Source organism: Heterodontus francisci, unplaced genomic scaffold (assembly GCF_036365525.1).
Source record: "Heterodontus francisci isolate sHetFra1 unplaced genomic scaffold, sHetFra1.hap1 HAP1_SCAFFOLD_121, whole genome shotgun sequence".
NCBI lineage: Eukaryota > Metazoa > Chordata > Chondrichthyes > Heterodontiformes > Heterodontidae > Heterodontus > Heterodontus francisci.
In genome coordinates, this window is record NW_027140425.1 from 2,670,755 (window position 1) to 2,687,332 (window position 16,578).

The 16,578-nt window shown below is 44.8% G+C and overlaps 1 non-coding gene across 1 annotated transcript; it reads right to left on the minus strand.

Moving 5' to 3' along the window:
- Positions 1 to 15,300: 15,300 nt before the first annotated feature.
- Positions 15,301 to 15,382, minus strand: trnas-gcu (transfer RNA serine (anticodon GCU)). The gene has a single exon. It is a non-coding gene; the product is annotated as a tRNA-Ser (tRNA).
- Between the last annotated feature and the right edge of the window lie 1,196 nt (positions 15,383 to 16,578).

Consider the following 16,578-nt stretch of genomic DNA (forward strand, 5'->3'; position numbering starts at 1 on the left):
CTGTAAGTGGATTTACTGTATCAGAGTAGAAGTACTGTATCAGGCCTTGTTAGCTCAGTTGGTAGAGTATGAGACTTTTAATCTCAGGGTCTTGGATTTGATACCCTTGTTGTGTGGTTGTTCTTCCCTTTTTCAGTCTTCATCGGCAGAGAGTTCAAGGAGTGTTTGAAATTAAATTCAACAACATCATCAGATTTCAACGCCCCACCCCCGTCCCAGTGTAGTTAACAGGGCCCACAACCTCTGCCCTCGCCCTCCCCCCCGTCCCAGTGTAGTTGACAGGATTCTCAACCTCTGCCTTCCCCCTTCCCCTCCCTCCCAGAACTGCGACAGGGTTCCCCTTGATCCAAGGTTGGCATATATTATCATTCAGGAGCAAGAAAAATCGAAAGGAACCTAACAAGAAAACCCAGTCTCCAGATGTGAGAATCTATAGATCTGCTTTGGGAAAGTGAATCAGAGCAGAATGAAGGGTGAACTGTCCGACTGCCCAGAAGAGATGAAGACACAGCTCAGTCAGCACGTTCCCCTGGTTTATGATGCTGGAACATTCCTCACACAGAAATTATTCAACCTGATGACAAACGTGCTTACAGCCGATAATTTATTAAGATAATTTTTTTTTGAGCTACAACACAAACAGCTACTCGACAATGTGGAAAATTGCCCAGGTGTGCCCTGTCCATAAAAAAAAGCAGGACAAATCCAATCTGACCAATTACCGCCCCATCAGTCCACTATCAATCATCAGCAAAGTGATGGAAGATGTCATCAACAGTGATATCAATCACCACGCATTTAGCAATAAACTGCTCATCGATGCTCAGTTTAGATTCCGCCAGTGCCTCTCAGATCCAGGCAAACATTTGGAAGCTGGAGTATAATGTGGGAAAATGTGAGGTTATTCACTTTGGTAGTAAGAACAGATAAATTAAATATTATTTAAATTGCGAGAGACTACAGAATGCTGCGGTATAGAAGGATCTGGGTGTCTTCGTACGTGAATCACAAAAAGTTAGCATGCAGGTAGAGCAAATAATTAGGAAGGCAAATGGAATTTTACCCATTATTACAAGGGGAATGGAGTATCAAAGGAGAGAAGGCTTGCTACAAATGTACAGGGTGTTGGTGAAACCACACCTGGAGTACTGTGTACAGTTTTGGTCTCCTTATTTAAGGAGGGATATACTTGCATTGGAGGCAATTCAGAGAAAGAGGTGGGCAACTGTCTCTTCCCCACCACAGCCACCTCGAGGGCATTGAGCGGAGGGAGTGAGACTTCGGGCGTGCAGGAAGGATCTGATGGGGAGGGCTCTTCTCACCACCAGCCAAGTTTCATCTTGGTGCTTGTGTGAAAGTTCTGGTGATGAGGCATTCCGCAAAATGACTTTGGAAGTTTGCTCGGGGAACCATCCGACTGGATCCACCATCTCCTTTTCCTGTCGGGCCTTGAGGACATTCCATGCAGACCACTACCTGAAGGATTGGTGGTCAAAGATGTTTTTCCACAGAAACTTTCCCACGAAGGATAGGTGGTACGGCACAGTCCAACTGGATGGAGCATTCCGCGGCAATGTGACCAGGCCCATCCTTCACAACGCTGGGGACAGATAGAACCTCAGCACGTAGTGACACTTGGAGATTGTGTACTGGGAATCTGCGCACAGCTTGATGCAGCTGCACACGAAGGTAGTCATCAGGATGAGGGCGACGTTGGGTACATTTTTCCCGCCCTTATCCAGGGGTTTGAAGATCGTGTCCCTACAGACCTGGTCCATTTTGGAACCCCATATGAAGCGGAAAATGGCTCGGGTGATCGCCACAGCGCAGGAGTGGCGTATGGGCCAGAACTGCACCACGTACAGCAACGTGAGCGCCTCGCACCTGATCACCAGGTTCTTACCCACAATGGAGAGATATCGCTGCTCCCACATGCTCAGCTTATGGTGTATCCTGGCTACTCGCTACTTCCAGGTTTTGGTGCACGCCACGGCCCTTCCGAACCATATCCCCAGCAACTTCAGGTAGTCTGACCTGACGGTGAAGGGGACAAAGGATCGGTCAGCCCAGTTCCCAAAGAACATGGCCTCGCACTTGCCGTGGTTAACTTTGGCTGCCGAGGCGAGTTCGAACTGGTCGCAGATGCTGATCAGTCTGCGAAAGGACAGCGGATCCGAGCAAAAGACGGCGACGTCATCCAGGTCCAGGGAAGTTTTAACCTGAGTGACTCCAATGCCTCGGATTGTATCACCTCCCTTATGCTTGCATCCTTCCTAATCGACTCAGCAAAGGGTTCAATACAGCAAACAAACAAGACAGAGGAGAGAGGACTGCCCTGTCTGTCTTTGCAAAGCAGGTGCAGAAAAAGATGCAGTGGTTTTTATCGCAGTTCATCCCAAGCAGCTGTGTAACACAGGAGTCTGTGCTCAACAGGCTGTTCTCAGGGATGCACACCGAGATAAACATCAACTGCTGCTGGAGGACTATCAATTCGGTGAAATACATCCTTTGGTCTGCCCGAAACTTTCTGGTCTTTCAGCGCAAAGAGTTGTTCACGACCTAATGTTGCAGACTGGCACATTCCAAGGTCCAAGACTACGTGCTGAGGGACGCAATACAGCTTGGGGCAAAGGTTCACTGGGGAAGACCACTGTGTAAGGTACCCCCACGAAGGTGAACTGAGGGACTGGATCCATGGAAATCCCCTCGGGCTGTATCCAGAAAATATTTCTCCGCCTCCAGGCTCACTTCTTTTGACCAGGAGTCCTCCTCCCGACCAGCAGACCCATTCACCCACCTCCAGCATTCTCCCTCTACCTGGACCCCTCCCCCTGGCCACTTACCCACTCTTGATCTCTTCATTGAAAACTGTCGGCTGGACATTTGTCATCTCAATTTCTCTGCCAACCTCACTCACTCTAACCTGTCCCCCTCTGATCTTGATGCACTCCGTTCTCTCAGGTCTAACCCCGACTTGGTCATCAAACCTGCAGACAAGGGAGGTGCTGTTGTTGTATGGCGTACCGACCTCTACCTTGCAGAGGCTCAGCGCCAACTCACAGACACCTCTTCCTACCTCCCTCTGGACCATGACCCCATCGGCGAATATCAAGCCACCATCCAAAGGACTGTCACTGACCTCATCTCCTCTGGAGATCTTCCCTCTACAGCTTCCAACCTCATAGTCCCGCAACCCCGGACAGCCCGCTTCGACCTCCTTCCCACAATCCACAAACGGGAATGTCCCGGCAGACCCATTGTGTCAGCTTGCTCCTGCCCCACTGAACTTATTTCTTCCCATCTTGACTCTATCTTTTCTCCGCTGGTCCAGTCTCTTCCCACCTACATCCGTGACTCTTCTGACGCCTTACGTCATTTTGACAATTTCCAGTTTCCTGGTCCCAACCTCCTCCTCTTTACTATGGACGTCCAATCCCTCTGCACCTCCATCCCCCACCAGGATGGTTTGAGGGCTCTCCGCTTCTTCGTGGAACAGAGGCCCAACAAGTCCCCATCCACCACCACCCTCCTCCGCCTGGCTGAACTTGTTCTCACATTGAACAACTTCTGCTTCAACTCCACACACTTCCTTCAAGTAAAAGGTGTCGCTATGGGTACCCGCATGGGTCCTAGTTATGCCTGTCTTTTTGTGGGATATGTCGAGCATTCTTTGTTCCAGTCCAACTCTTGCCCCCTCCCCCAACTCTTTTGCCGGTATATTGATCACTGTATCGGTGCTGTTTCCTACTCCAGCCCCGAACTGGAAAACTTTATCAACTTTGCTTCCAATTTCCACTCTTCTCTCACCCTTACATGGTCCAGCTCTGATACTTCCCTTCCCTTCCTCGACTTCTCTGTCTCCATCTCTGGGGATAGGTTGTCTACTATTATAAGCCCACCGACTCCCACAGCTATCTCGACTACACTTCTTCACACCCTACCTCCTGTAAGGGCTCCATTCCATTCTCCCAGTTTCTCCGTCTTCGACGCATCTGCTCTGATGATGCTACCTTCCATGACGGTGCTTCTGGTATGACCTCCTTTTTCCTCAACGGAGGAATCCCCCCCCCCCCACTGTTGTTGACAGGGCCCTCAACCGTGTCTGGCCCATTTCCCGTACCTCTGCCCTCAACCCTCCCCCTCCCTCCCAGAACCGTGAAAGGGTTCCCTTTGTCCTCACTTTCCACCCCATCAGCCTCCATATCCAAAGGATCATCCTCTGCCATTTCCGCCACCTCCAGCGTGATGCCACTACCAAACGCATCTTCCCCTCCCTTCCCCTGTCAGCATTCCGAAGGGATTGTTCCCTCCGCGACAACCTGGTCCACTCCTCCATTACCCCCACCATCTCGTCCCCATCCCATGGCACCTTCCCCTGCAATCGCAGGAGGTGTAATACCTGCCCATTTACCTCCTCTCTCCTCACTATCCCAGGCCCCAAATACTCCTTTCAGGTGAAGCAGTGATTTACTTGTACTTCTTTCGATGTAGTATACTGTATTCGCTGCTCACAATGTGGTCTCCTCGATGCTGGGGAGACCAAGCGCAGACTGGGTGACCGTTTTGCGGAACACCTCCGCTCGGTCCGCAAGCAGGACCCTGAGCTTCCGGTTTCTTGCCTTTTCAACACTCCCCCCTGCTCTCATGCTCACATCTCTGTCCTGGGATTGCTGCAGTGTTCCAGTGAACATCAACGCAAGCTCGAGGAACAGCATCTGATCTTCCGATTAGGCACACTACAGCCTGCCGGACTGAACATGGAGTTCAATAATTTCAGTGCATGACAGCCCCCCATTTTACTTTCAGTTTTAGTTGTTTTTTTCTTTTTTCTTCTTTTTTGCTTTTTTACATTTTTTACAACCTTTTATATTGCATTTATTTCATTTCATCTTAGTTTATTCAGTTTGCTTACCCACTGTTTTTTTCAGGTTTGCACTTGCTGCTGTTCAATATTCAGTCCGTTAACACCTATTCTGTACTAATGCTTTGTCTTTCAACACACCATTAACATATTGTTTGCCTTTGCTCCATGACCTTTTGGTCAGCTATGTGGCCTTGTCCAAGCTGCACCTTCTCCTTTGTTATCTCTTGCCCCACCCCCACCTCACTTGCTTACAACCTGTGACATTTTTAATATTTGTCAGTTCCGAAGAAGGGTCAGTGACCCGAAACGTTAACTCTGCTTCTCTTTCCACAGATGCTGCCAGACCTGCTGAGTGGTTCCAGTATTTCTTGTTTTTATTCCAGAAAATATTTGTTTGCTGCAAAAAGTACATGGCAGGTAAAATGAAATGGAAGGGTTGTGAGGCAATTCATTCCTGTACTGAAGGAAACTGCTCTCCTTTGCAATCTTTGTATTGTTGACTTGGTGCTGTTTTTGAACTGTTTTGTAATGTATCTTTTTATAGTTTTTTAACGAATAAAGTATATGTTGGAAATAAAAAAAAAAGTTCAGAGAAGGTTCACTGGATTTATTCCTGTGATGAAGGGTTGTCTTGTGAGGAGGATTGAGCAGGTTGGACCTATACTGATTGGAGTTTAGAAACATGAGAGGTGATCGTATTGAGACATATAAGATTCTGAAGGGTCTTGACAGGGTAGATGCTGAGAGAATGTTTCCCCTCGTGGTGGAATCTAGAACTAGGCGACACAGTTTCAGAATTAGGGATTTTCCATTTCAGAAGGAAATGAGGAGGAATTTCTTCTCTCAGACAGTCGTTCATCTTTGGATTTTTATCTACAAGGAAGTCAAGGGTTATGGGGGGCAGGCAAGAAAGTGGGGTTGATGCCATGATCAGATCAGCCATGATCCTATTGAATGCCGGAGAAGGCTCGAGGGGCCAAATGGCCTCCTGCTGCTACTATTTCTGCTCTTGTGATCTCATTGCAGCTTGTTCCAAATAGAGACAAAAGAGTGGAATTCCAGAGGAGAGGTGAGAGTAATTACCCTTGAGTGAGTGTGGCATCAAGGATCCCTAGCAAAATTGAAATCAATGGGAATCAGGGGAAAATTGTCCACTTGTTGGAGTCATACCTAGCACAAAGCAAGATGATTATGGTTGGTGGAGGCCGATCATCTCAGCCCAGGACATTGCCTCAGGAGTTTCTCAGGGTAGTGTCCTAGGCTCAACCATCCTCAGCTGTTTTATTAATGAGTTTCCCCTCAACTTAAGTCAGAAGTGGGAATGTTAGGTGATGATTCACAACTCCTCAGATACTGAAGCAGTCCTTGTCCGCAAGCAGCGAGACCTGAACAACATTCAGGCTTGAGCTGATAAGTGACAAGCGACTTGGTTGCCACAAAAGTGCCACGCAGTGAACATCTCCAATGAGAGAGAATCAAACCATCTACCTTTTAATACTCAGCAGCATTATCATCACTGAATCCCTCACCATCAACATCTTGGGGGTTACCATTGACCAGAAACTAAACTGGACCAGTCACATCTATGCTGCGGCTTTTAGCGTAGGTCAGAAATTGGGAATTCTGCAGCAAGTATCTCACCTCCTGACATGCCAAAGCCTGTCCATTGTCTACAAGGCACAAGTCAGGAGTGTGATGCAATACTCTCCACTTTTCTGGATAGCTGCAGCTCCAAAAACATATAAAAAGCTCAATACCACCCAGGACAAAGCAGTCCTCTTCAGCGGTACCTCACCCACCACCTTAAACATTCACTCCCTCCACCACCAGAGCACAGTGGCAGCAGTGTGTACCACTTACAAGATGCACTGCAGTAACTCGCTAAGTAACGTTCGACAGCACCATCCAAACCCGTGATCACTACCTCGAAGGACAAGGGCAGCAGATGGATGGGAACACCACCACCTGCAGGTTCACCTCATGACTTGGAACTATATCACCATTTCTTCACTGTTGTTAGGTCAAAATCCTGGAACTCCCTCCACAATAGCACTGTGGGTGTTCCTACACCACATTGACTGCAGCAGTTCAAGAAGGCAGCTCCCGACCACACTCTCAAGGGCAATTAGGGATGGACAATAAATGGCAGCCTTGCCAGCGATAGTCACACCCAAGAATAAATAAAAAACAAATCATTCTCCACAGATTCCCCACAATTCTGGCTTGGACATTTACTTCAGGAGCACAGAGCTTTATATAACTACAACGTGAGTTCCAATCTTCAGATTCCATTCGCCTTTCACATTATTTTCTACCAGTCCGTTAGTGTTTAGTGATTCAGCACTCGGGTCTCTGCTTCTCCAGTTTCTAACATCTCACCACTTATAAAAAACACTCTGATCTATCTTTCGTAGGTCCCAGATGACCCCACATTTTAAACTTGATCTGCCAAAACATTGCTCACTCACTTAATCTATCAAGAAGATTTGAAAATAAATTTCTTGCCAAAGGATAATGTTCTGCTTCTGCTCCCTCGCCGTTTGCTTTTCCCGTTAGTATTTCATTTGGTGTAAATCCAGAGAAAGTAAAGATGGAAGGAAGGAGGGAGGGAAAAATCTTCCTCCTTTTCGTGATCCCTATTTGATCTTCATTCCAGTCCAATTTGGGCGAAGAATTCCAATTGTCTGTCTCAATTTTAATAAAGTATAAACAATTCTGGAATCACCAGCGAGATATTGATAAGAACATGTTTCCAGGCCAACTTTCCACAAAAGCTCCCCCACAACAATGTACTAGACACTTCAAACACTGACGACAAAATTGGGATCCGAACCCACACATGCAAAGCAAAATGCATTAGTACACCACCGTCTTAACCTCTCGACCACCTTGTCAGCTGTTTGGACAGTACAGATCCTGGTTGTGCAGCCAGATGTGCAATGATGGAAATGCAGCTTCTGTCAGTAAATGAAATTTCCATCACATCAGGTGATGGCCTGTTGGGAATGGAGCGGTGTGAAACATTTCCAGACCATGTCCAACACGTTTCTACTCAGTGTGAAAATCCACCACGGAAAAACTGGAACATACAATCATTTCATCACATCATGATTAACATCACTCAGACACCTGAACCATGAGGTCACTGACGAAGTCATGATGACTTCTAATTTCTCATGAAATGACAACTAAACTCACTGACTGGAAGAATTGCTTTAATTCCACATGATCAGAGAGGCACAGCCTCAGACCGACTTGGCAGATGAATATTGATTGAATAATTTATGTGTGAGGAATGTTCCAGCATCATAAACCAGGGGAACGTGCTGACTGAGCTGTGTCTTCATCTCTTCTGGGCAGTCGGACAGTTCACCCTTCATTCTGCTCTGATTCACTTTCCCAAAGCGGATCTACAGATTCTCAAATCTGGAGACTGGGTTTTCTTATTTTGTTCCTTTTGATTTTTCTTGCTCCTGAATGATAATATATTCTAAACCTCGGATCAACCCTCCCCTTTGCGTCGTGTTATAGTCTTGGTTAAAAGAGACACAAAATGACACAAACACTCTGAAACATACAACACGGTCACACTTTCCTTCAGTGAGATTAATGTTGAGCTGTTTTCCAGGTTAAATGCAACTGCAAACACATTGCTCTCAAAGAAATTGTAGGGGATTGAGTTGCCGTTGAAATATTAGCACTGGACATCTGTACGAGCAGGAACAGCCATTTCAAACTCACATCCTTCACAAAGGCAACCACTGAGCTGTTTTCTTTTGTGAATGAAATTCATAAGAAAAGTTAAAGTTCACAAGAAAATGGATGTAAATGATTGATAGCTAAACTTTTGAAGCCATGATATGAATCCAAGATTTTCTGATTATCAGACAAACACTAGAACCAATTAAGCTGCTGAGCCAGATCACAAGTGCTGTGACAACTAAGGGCAGAGGAGGGCACTCTTTATTCTCATCCCACTTCTCCACAGGTCACAACATCTATGTGAACTTTTCCCACATACTGATACAGTCAATCATATACTCTATTTTTCCCAGAATAGAAGACACTGACCAGGTTTCTTTAATAAACAACAAAATTATCCATTTATTGTCGAACAAGTTTTAACTAGTCATGAAGTAAAGCATAAACACACAGGTGGAAATTTTAAAAGTTCCTTTTTCACCTTGAACAACTTTTAAAGTCCTTTTTTTTATCTTCGAGCCACACGCACACACACACACACACACCGGATAGCTGAAAAAATAAAAGGGATTTTTGTTTAAATTCAGCACTCTGTTACAGACAAATAAAACCTCTTGGGCTGTTTATTTGCTCATTTTTGAAGAAATCATCAGATGAGATATGTTGCTCCAAAACTGGAATACAGTCTACCTTCCGAGTATACGTAGACAGGTCACTAGGGTATTTTTGAACAGTTCTTTTCAGAAGGCATTGAGAATTAATTTTCGCAGGCCTTCTTCAAAGACATGCGACAAGATGAATTAACTCAGTGGACTTCTCAGGGTCTTTTAAAGATTTTCTGGAAAACAAACTGGGTTGTGGTCTTCTCTCCTTCCTTGACGATTCTTCAGGCTAACTTTATCAGCTGCTCACTCCAGCAGGTAAAACACACTTACTGCTACAACCAAAGGTTGTGAGTTTTCTGCTGTCTTAGGTTTGCGCTGCTGCTGCCAAGGTTGTCCAATCAAGGGGCATGACTGACTTCACTAACCACATTTCTCCCGGTTACCATGGTTTCTGTTCTATATTTAACTTGAATCATGTGACAACCAGTAAACATAGTTGCCAAATTGGTTCTTTTGGTGCTCTCTTGAAAAAGAACTGGTCCTACATTTATTCAGTTTGATTATGACTTCTTCAAAAAATATTTTAACAAAAGAACCAGAATCCCTTCCATAACATCATGTACTTTCCCTGAGCTACAGGTTATTGCAAGTCTCTCTGGCTGTGTTTATTTTAGGTGATTTTGTACTCAGGTTCTTTTGGAATCCATGTGTTTGCAGATCTTTGTGAGTGAGAGATGTGGTAATATGCTTAAAAGATTTCCCTGTAAATTATTCGTATCTCCATCTTTCCCCGAACTTTGTGCAAACACATTAATATGGGAATCACACACATCAGGCCGTCAAACCTGTCTGCTAAACATTGAAAGGTGATAGTGTTTATTGTGACGGGGTTCCATTTATGAAGACACATATTGATGATTCACACATGTAAAAATTTGTCGATTATGTTCATGACATAATGACATAAATAAACATTTCCTTGCACTTGCCATGGTTGGTGAACATTTTCTCTGCTGATGCCCCCTGAATATATTAGAGAACATGGTGACGAGGTTGAGATTAAAGTCTGTAAATATAGGCAGCAAACAGCAGCAGGGACTGCAGTGAACAAGATTTACGTGACATATTTGTGCTTATATTGGTGGGTGAAATAAGATACTAAACACACAAAATCCCACATTTGAGCTCGCGTAAAAGATTGCTCTGTCTATGGAGATAGCATCAAAGAATGCTCAGGAATTTTGTCCTGTGCCAGTGATCGTAACACACTTCAGGGGAACTTTAAAAAAAATGGTAAAATGGGCTTTCACATAACAGATGAAATTTTACACAGAGAAGTGTGAAGTGATACAAATTGGAAGGAAGAATGCCATATAAATGAAACGTTACAATTCTAAACTGGGTGCAGGAGCAGAGAGACAATGTACACCAATGTTAGAAGGATTGAAAAGGTAGCTAAGAGCAAACAGGACACTTGGCTTTATTAATAGAGGCATAGAGTAAAAACATATAAGTTATGCTAAACCTTTATAAAATACTGGGAACGAATGGCCTCCACCTGTACCTCCACAGAAAGCTTCCATTCCAGGTTTACACACACTCGTCAGGATCACGCTCCACAGATTCTGCCCTCCAGGCTCAGACACCCACTTCAGGATCACTCTCCACAGATCCCGCCATTCCAGGTTCGGACACCCACTTCAGGATCACTCTCCATTGATCCCAGCACTATGGGCTCGGAGACCCTCTTCAGAGATCCTAAATCTCCAGACACGGACATCCTTTGAGGACCACTCTCCACAGATTCTGCCCTCCAGGCTCAGACATCCTCTTCAGAATCACTCTCCATACATTCCGCCACTCCACGCACGGATATCTCAATCAGGATCCGATCAAAGAATGTTGCTTGTCACTTATCAGCTCAAGCCTGAATGTTGTTCAGGTCTTGCTGCTTGCAGGCACAGACTGCTTCAGTATCTGAGGAGTTGTGAATCATCAGCGAACATTCCCACTTCTGACTTATGTTGAAGAGAAAGCCATCAATGAAACAGCTGAGGATGGTTGGGCCTTGGACACTGCCCTGAGAAACTAGGTATCCAGTCATGAAAGGTGGAGGACAATTAAATAACGAACCAGATGAGGAGGTTCCAAAAACATCCCGATCCTCAATGTTGGTGGAGCCGAGCACGTCAGTGCAAAAGATGAAGCTGAAGCATTTGAAACCATCTTCAGTGAGAAATTGCTCAGTGGATGATTCATCTCGGCCTCTTGAGGTCCCCAGCATCAAAGCTTCCAGTTTTCAGCCAATTTGCTTCACTCCACATAATGGCAAGAAACAGCTGAAGGCACTCGATACAATAAAGACTATGGGCCCTAACAACATTCCGGCTCTAGTGTAAATCTGAGTTCTTTTTGCCTTCAGTCTGGTTCAGTAAATATACTGAGTCGGATGTGTAGGTAAAATCAATTACTTTATTTGCGCATTGAGCCGGCTGACTTACTCTAATGCAACGACACTGACTCCACCCAGAGTCTGTCTGGTCCACTAGAGTAAGTGAAGTTTTTTGATACAGGTACTACTGTTTATACATTAAGATTCATGCTACACCCCATTGTTTAACCAATCAGTGCGATACAATTCGACTTCACCCATGTGGTGACATGCAGTACATCTGTTACTGAGATTACAATACACTCCATTTTCAATACATACTTGTTACTAATAAAATATTGTTTTGTACCAGCAAGAGAAAACAAAGCGGACAAGCAAGCTAATTGGCAAGAGCATAGGAATCATCAATAATCATTCTCGTGTCACTCCCTACATGGATCATGAGTCTGCCTCTACCTTGTGACAAGTAATTGCGGCGCATCCTGCTATCTCTATTAGGTGTACATTCCTGAGTGTTTCGTGCAGTCTGCAGCTACATCAAGTAGTGGCAGTTCACGAAGATAAGAGGGGCCTAGCACTCCTTATCACTCACACAGGGATGGACATCATTTGATTCACAGGAGTCCATTTGTTCCAAACCACAGGGAGTCACACAATCAGGCCATAAAGAACAGATGTCTTTGCAATTACCAGTGTCGGCTAGTCTTTACAGTCTCACACGCTCTGCCTTTACTTTTAACTATTTCATTGTGGTTTCTGCCACTTAAAATCAAAGCTCAGCAAAGCTACTATTCCTAACTTGGCTATATTTCCCATTAAGCATAGTGCCATGCCTTTCTGCTCACTTCCACACTAGTACTGAAGACTTGTGCTCCAGAACTAGCTGCGCCCTCAGCCAAGCTGTTCCAGTAGAGCTACAACACGGGCATCTACTTGACAATGTGGAAAGTTGCCCAAGTGTGCCCTCTCCATAAAAAAAATGCAGGACAAATCCAATCTGACCAATTGCCGCCCCATCAGTCTACTATCAATCATCAGCAAAGTGATGGAAGATGTCACCAACAGTGCTATCAAGCACCACACACTTAGCAATAATCTGATCATCGATGCTCAATTTAGGTTCTGCCAGGGTCTCTCAGCTCCAGGAAATAATTTGGCAGATAGAGTATAATGTGGGAAAATGTGAGGTTATCCACTTTGGTAGGAAGAATAGAACAGGAAAATATTATTTAAATTGTGAGAGATCACAGAATGCTGCGATGTAGAAGGATCTGGGTGTCCTTGTACATGAATCACAAAAAGTTACCATGCAGGTACAGCAAATAATTAGGAAGGCAAATGGAATGTTACCCTTTATTGCAAGGGGGATGGAGTATAAAGGTAGAGAAGTGTTGCTACAAATGTACATGGTGCTGGTGAAACCACACCTGGAGTACTGTGTACAGTTTTGGTCTCCTTATTTAAGGAGGGATATACTTGCATTGGAGGCAGTTCAGAGAAGGTTCATTGGATTAATTCCTGTGATGAAGGTGTTGTCTCATGAGGAAAGTTGAGCAGGTTGGACCGATACTCATTGGAGTTGAGAAAAATGAAAGGAGAACGTATTGAGACATATAAGAATCTGAGGGGACTTGACAGGGTAGATGCTGAGAGGATGTTTCCTCTCGTGGTGGAATCTAGAACTAGGGGACACAGTTTCAGATTTAGGGCTTTTTCATTTAAGAAGGTATTTCTTCGCTCAGAGGGTCATTAATCTTTGGAATTCTTTACCGCAGAGAGCAGTGGAGGCTGGGTCATTGAATGTCTTCAAGATTTTTATCTACAAGAGAGCCAAGGGTTATGTGGGCAGGCAAGAAAGTGGGGTTGAGGTCATGATCAGGTCAGCCATGATCCTATTGAATGGCGGAGCAAGCTCGAGGGGCCAAATGGCCTACTCCTGCTATGAGTTCTTCCGATCTTCTGTTCTTATGATCTCATTGCAGCTTGGTCCAAACAGAGACGAAAGACTGGAATTCCAGAGGAGAGGTGAGAGTGATTGCCCTTGAGTGAGTGTGGCATCAAGGATCCCCATCAAAATTGAAGTCAATGGGAATCAGGGGGAAAACCCTGCACTTGTTGAAGTCATACCTCGCACAAAACAAGATGTTGTGGTTAGTGGAGGCCAATCATCTCAGCCCAGGACACTGCCTCAGGAGTTTCTCAGGGTAGTGTCCTAGACCCAAACATCCCAGCTGTTTCATTGACGACTTTCTCTTCAACATAAGTCAGAAGTGGGAATGTTAGATGATGATTCACAACTCTTCAGGTACTGAAGCAGTCTGTGCCTGCAAGCAGCAAGACCTGAGCAACATTCAGGCTTGAGCTGATAAGTGACAAGCAACCTTCTGGCCACACAAGTGCCAAGCAGTGAACATCTCCGATGAGAGAGAAAAAAAAATCTACCTTTTGATATTCAGAAGCATTATCATCGTTAAATCCCCCACCATCAACATCTTGACCAGAAACGTAACTGGACCAGTCACATCTATGCTGTGGCTATAAGCGCAGGTCAGAGATTACGAATTCTGCAGCAAGTATCTCACCTCCTGACACCCCAAATCCTGTCCACCATCTACAAGGCACAAGTCAGGAGTGTGATGGAATACATCCCACTCAACAACACACAAGAAGCTCAACACCATCCAGGACAAAGCAGCGCACTTGATCGGCACCTCACCCGCCACCTTAAACATTCAATCCCTCCACAACCAGTAAACAGTGGCTGCAGTGTGTACCATCTCCATCTGCACTGCAGCAACTCGCCAAGTATCCTTCAACAGCACCTTCCAAACTCGTGACCACTACCACCTCGAAGGACAAGGGCAGCAGATGCATGGGAACTCACGACCTGCAGGTTCCCCTCCAAGTCACTCACCATCCTGACTTGGAACAATCTAGCCATTTCTTCACTGTTGTTGGGTCACAATCCTGGAACTCCCTCCCCAATAGCACTGTGGGTGTTCCTGCACCATATGGACTGCATCAGTTCAAGAAGGCAGCACTCCATCACCTTCTCAACGGCAATAGGAAAGGGTAATAAATGCTAGCCTTATCAGCGATACTCACACCCAAGAATGAATAAAAACCAAATCACTCTCCACAGATTCCCCACAATCTGGGCTTGGACATTTACTTCAGGAGCACAGAGCTTTATATCACTGCAACATGAGTTCCAATCTTCAGATTCTGTTCACTTTTCACATTATTTTCTACCAGTCCACTAGCTTTTATTAATTCAGTATTCGGGTCTCTGCTCCTCCGCCGTTTCTAACATCTCACCTCTGACAAAAAAACACTCTGATCTATCGTCGGTACTAGATGACCCCTCATTTTAAACTCCATCTGCCAAAGCATTGCTCACTCACTTAATCTATCAAGAAGATTTGAAAATACATTTCTTGCCAAAGGATAATTTTCGGCATCTGCTCCCTCGCCATTTGCTTTTCCCATTTGTCTTTCACTTGGTGCAAATCCAGAGAAAGTAAAGATGGAAGGAAGGAGGGGAGGAAAAATCCAGCTCTGTTTCGTGATCCCTATTTGATCTTCATTCCAGTGCAGTTTGGGTGAAGAATTCCAATTGTCTGTCTCAATTTTAATAAAGTATAACAAATTCTGGAATCACTGTCTGGACATTGACAAGAACAGGTTTCGAGGCTGACTTTACACATGAACAATACACTGAACAGTTCATAAACTAGCAACAAGAATGGGATTCCAACCCACGTGTGCAGAGCACAATGGATTAGCAGTCCATCGCTTTAACCTCTCAGCCACCTTGTCAATTGCATAGGCATAGCTGTCACCTTCAGCACAGCTTCTGGCTGTGCAGCCAGCTGTGTAATGATGGAAATATATCTTCTGTCAGTAAATGAAGTTGGGAATGGAGCGGTGTGAAACATTTCCAGACCATGTCCAACACGTTTCTACTCAGTGTGAAAACCCACCACGGAAAGACTGGAACATACAATCATTTCATCACATCATGATTAACATCACTCAGACACCTGAACCATTAGGTCACTGACGAAGTCATGATGACCGAAATTCTCATGAAATGACAACTGAACTAACTGACTGGAAGAATTGCTTTAACTCCACATGATCAGTGAGGCACAGCCTCAGGCCGACTTGTCGGGTGGTGTAAACAGATATCACTGCTTCTGATCTTCACCAGAACAGAGAGTGAGATGCAACATTGATCATCAAACAGACTGTGAGAGAATACAACAGAATAAAACACATGGAGAGACACTGTGGAATAACAAATAGATTTGATTGGAATGTTCAAATTTTGATTGGAATGGATAAAACACCAGAAACAGCAGATTAAATTGGGATTATCATAATTATATTGATCTGGGACAGAAAAGAGAAACTGATGGAAAGAAGAGAAGAAGGAAGAAAAGAAAGGATGGAACTGTTCAATTTTTTCAGTTTTTTCACTCGCCCATCAAAGCTGATAAAAAAAGTTGCAAATAACAGAGAATTTCACCAAAAAGGGAGATTAAATGTTGCTGAAACCTTGGATCGAAGGATGCCCCAACAGATCACCTGTTTAACTGTCTCCTCACTGGGGGATTTCAATCAGTGAGCAATATTATTCTCTACTTTTTTTGTTAATTGGTCCCAGAACTGTCACTTGGAATTAATATCTGTGTTCCGACTCCTGAATAATAAAATTGTGAGTTTCTCGATATTTTCTGGACACAGTTCCTGCTGAAAGAACGCCTGCTAAGCGAGCATCCTTGGTGCTGCTCTCTCTTCTCCCAAACTTCATCTCATGTGACTGTTACATCATCACTCTGACAGTGGGAGAGGTTGCAGGTTGATAGGTGAATTGGCCATTGTAAATTGTCCCTAGTGTAGGTACGTGGTAGGAGAATGGTGGGGATCTGGTAGAGAATATGGGATTAATGTAGGATTAGTATAAATGGGTGGTTGCTGGTTGGCACAGACTCGGTGGGCCGAAGGGCCTG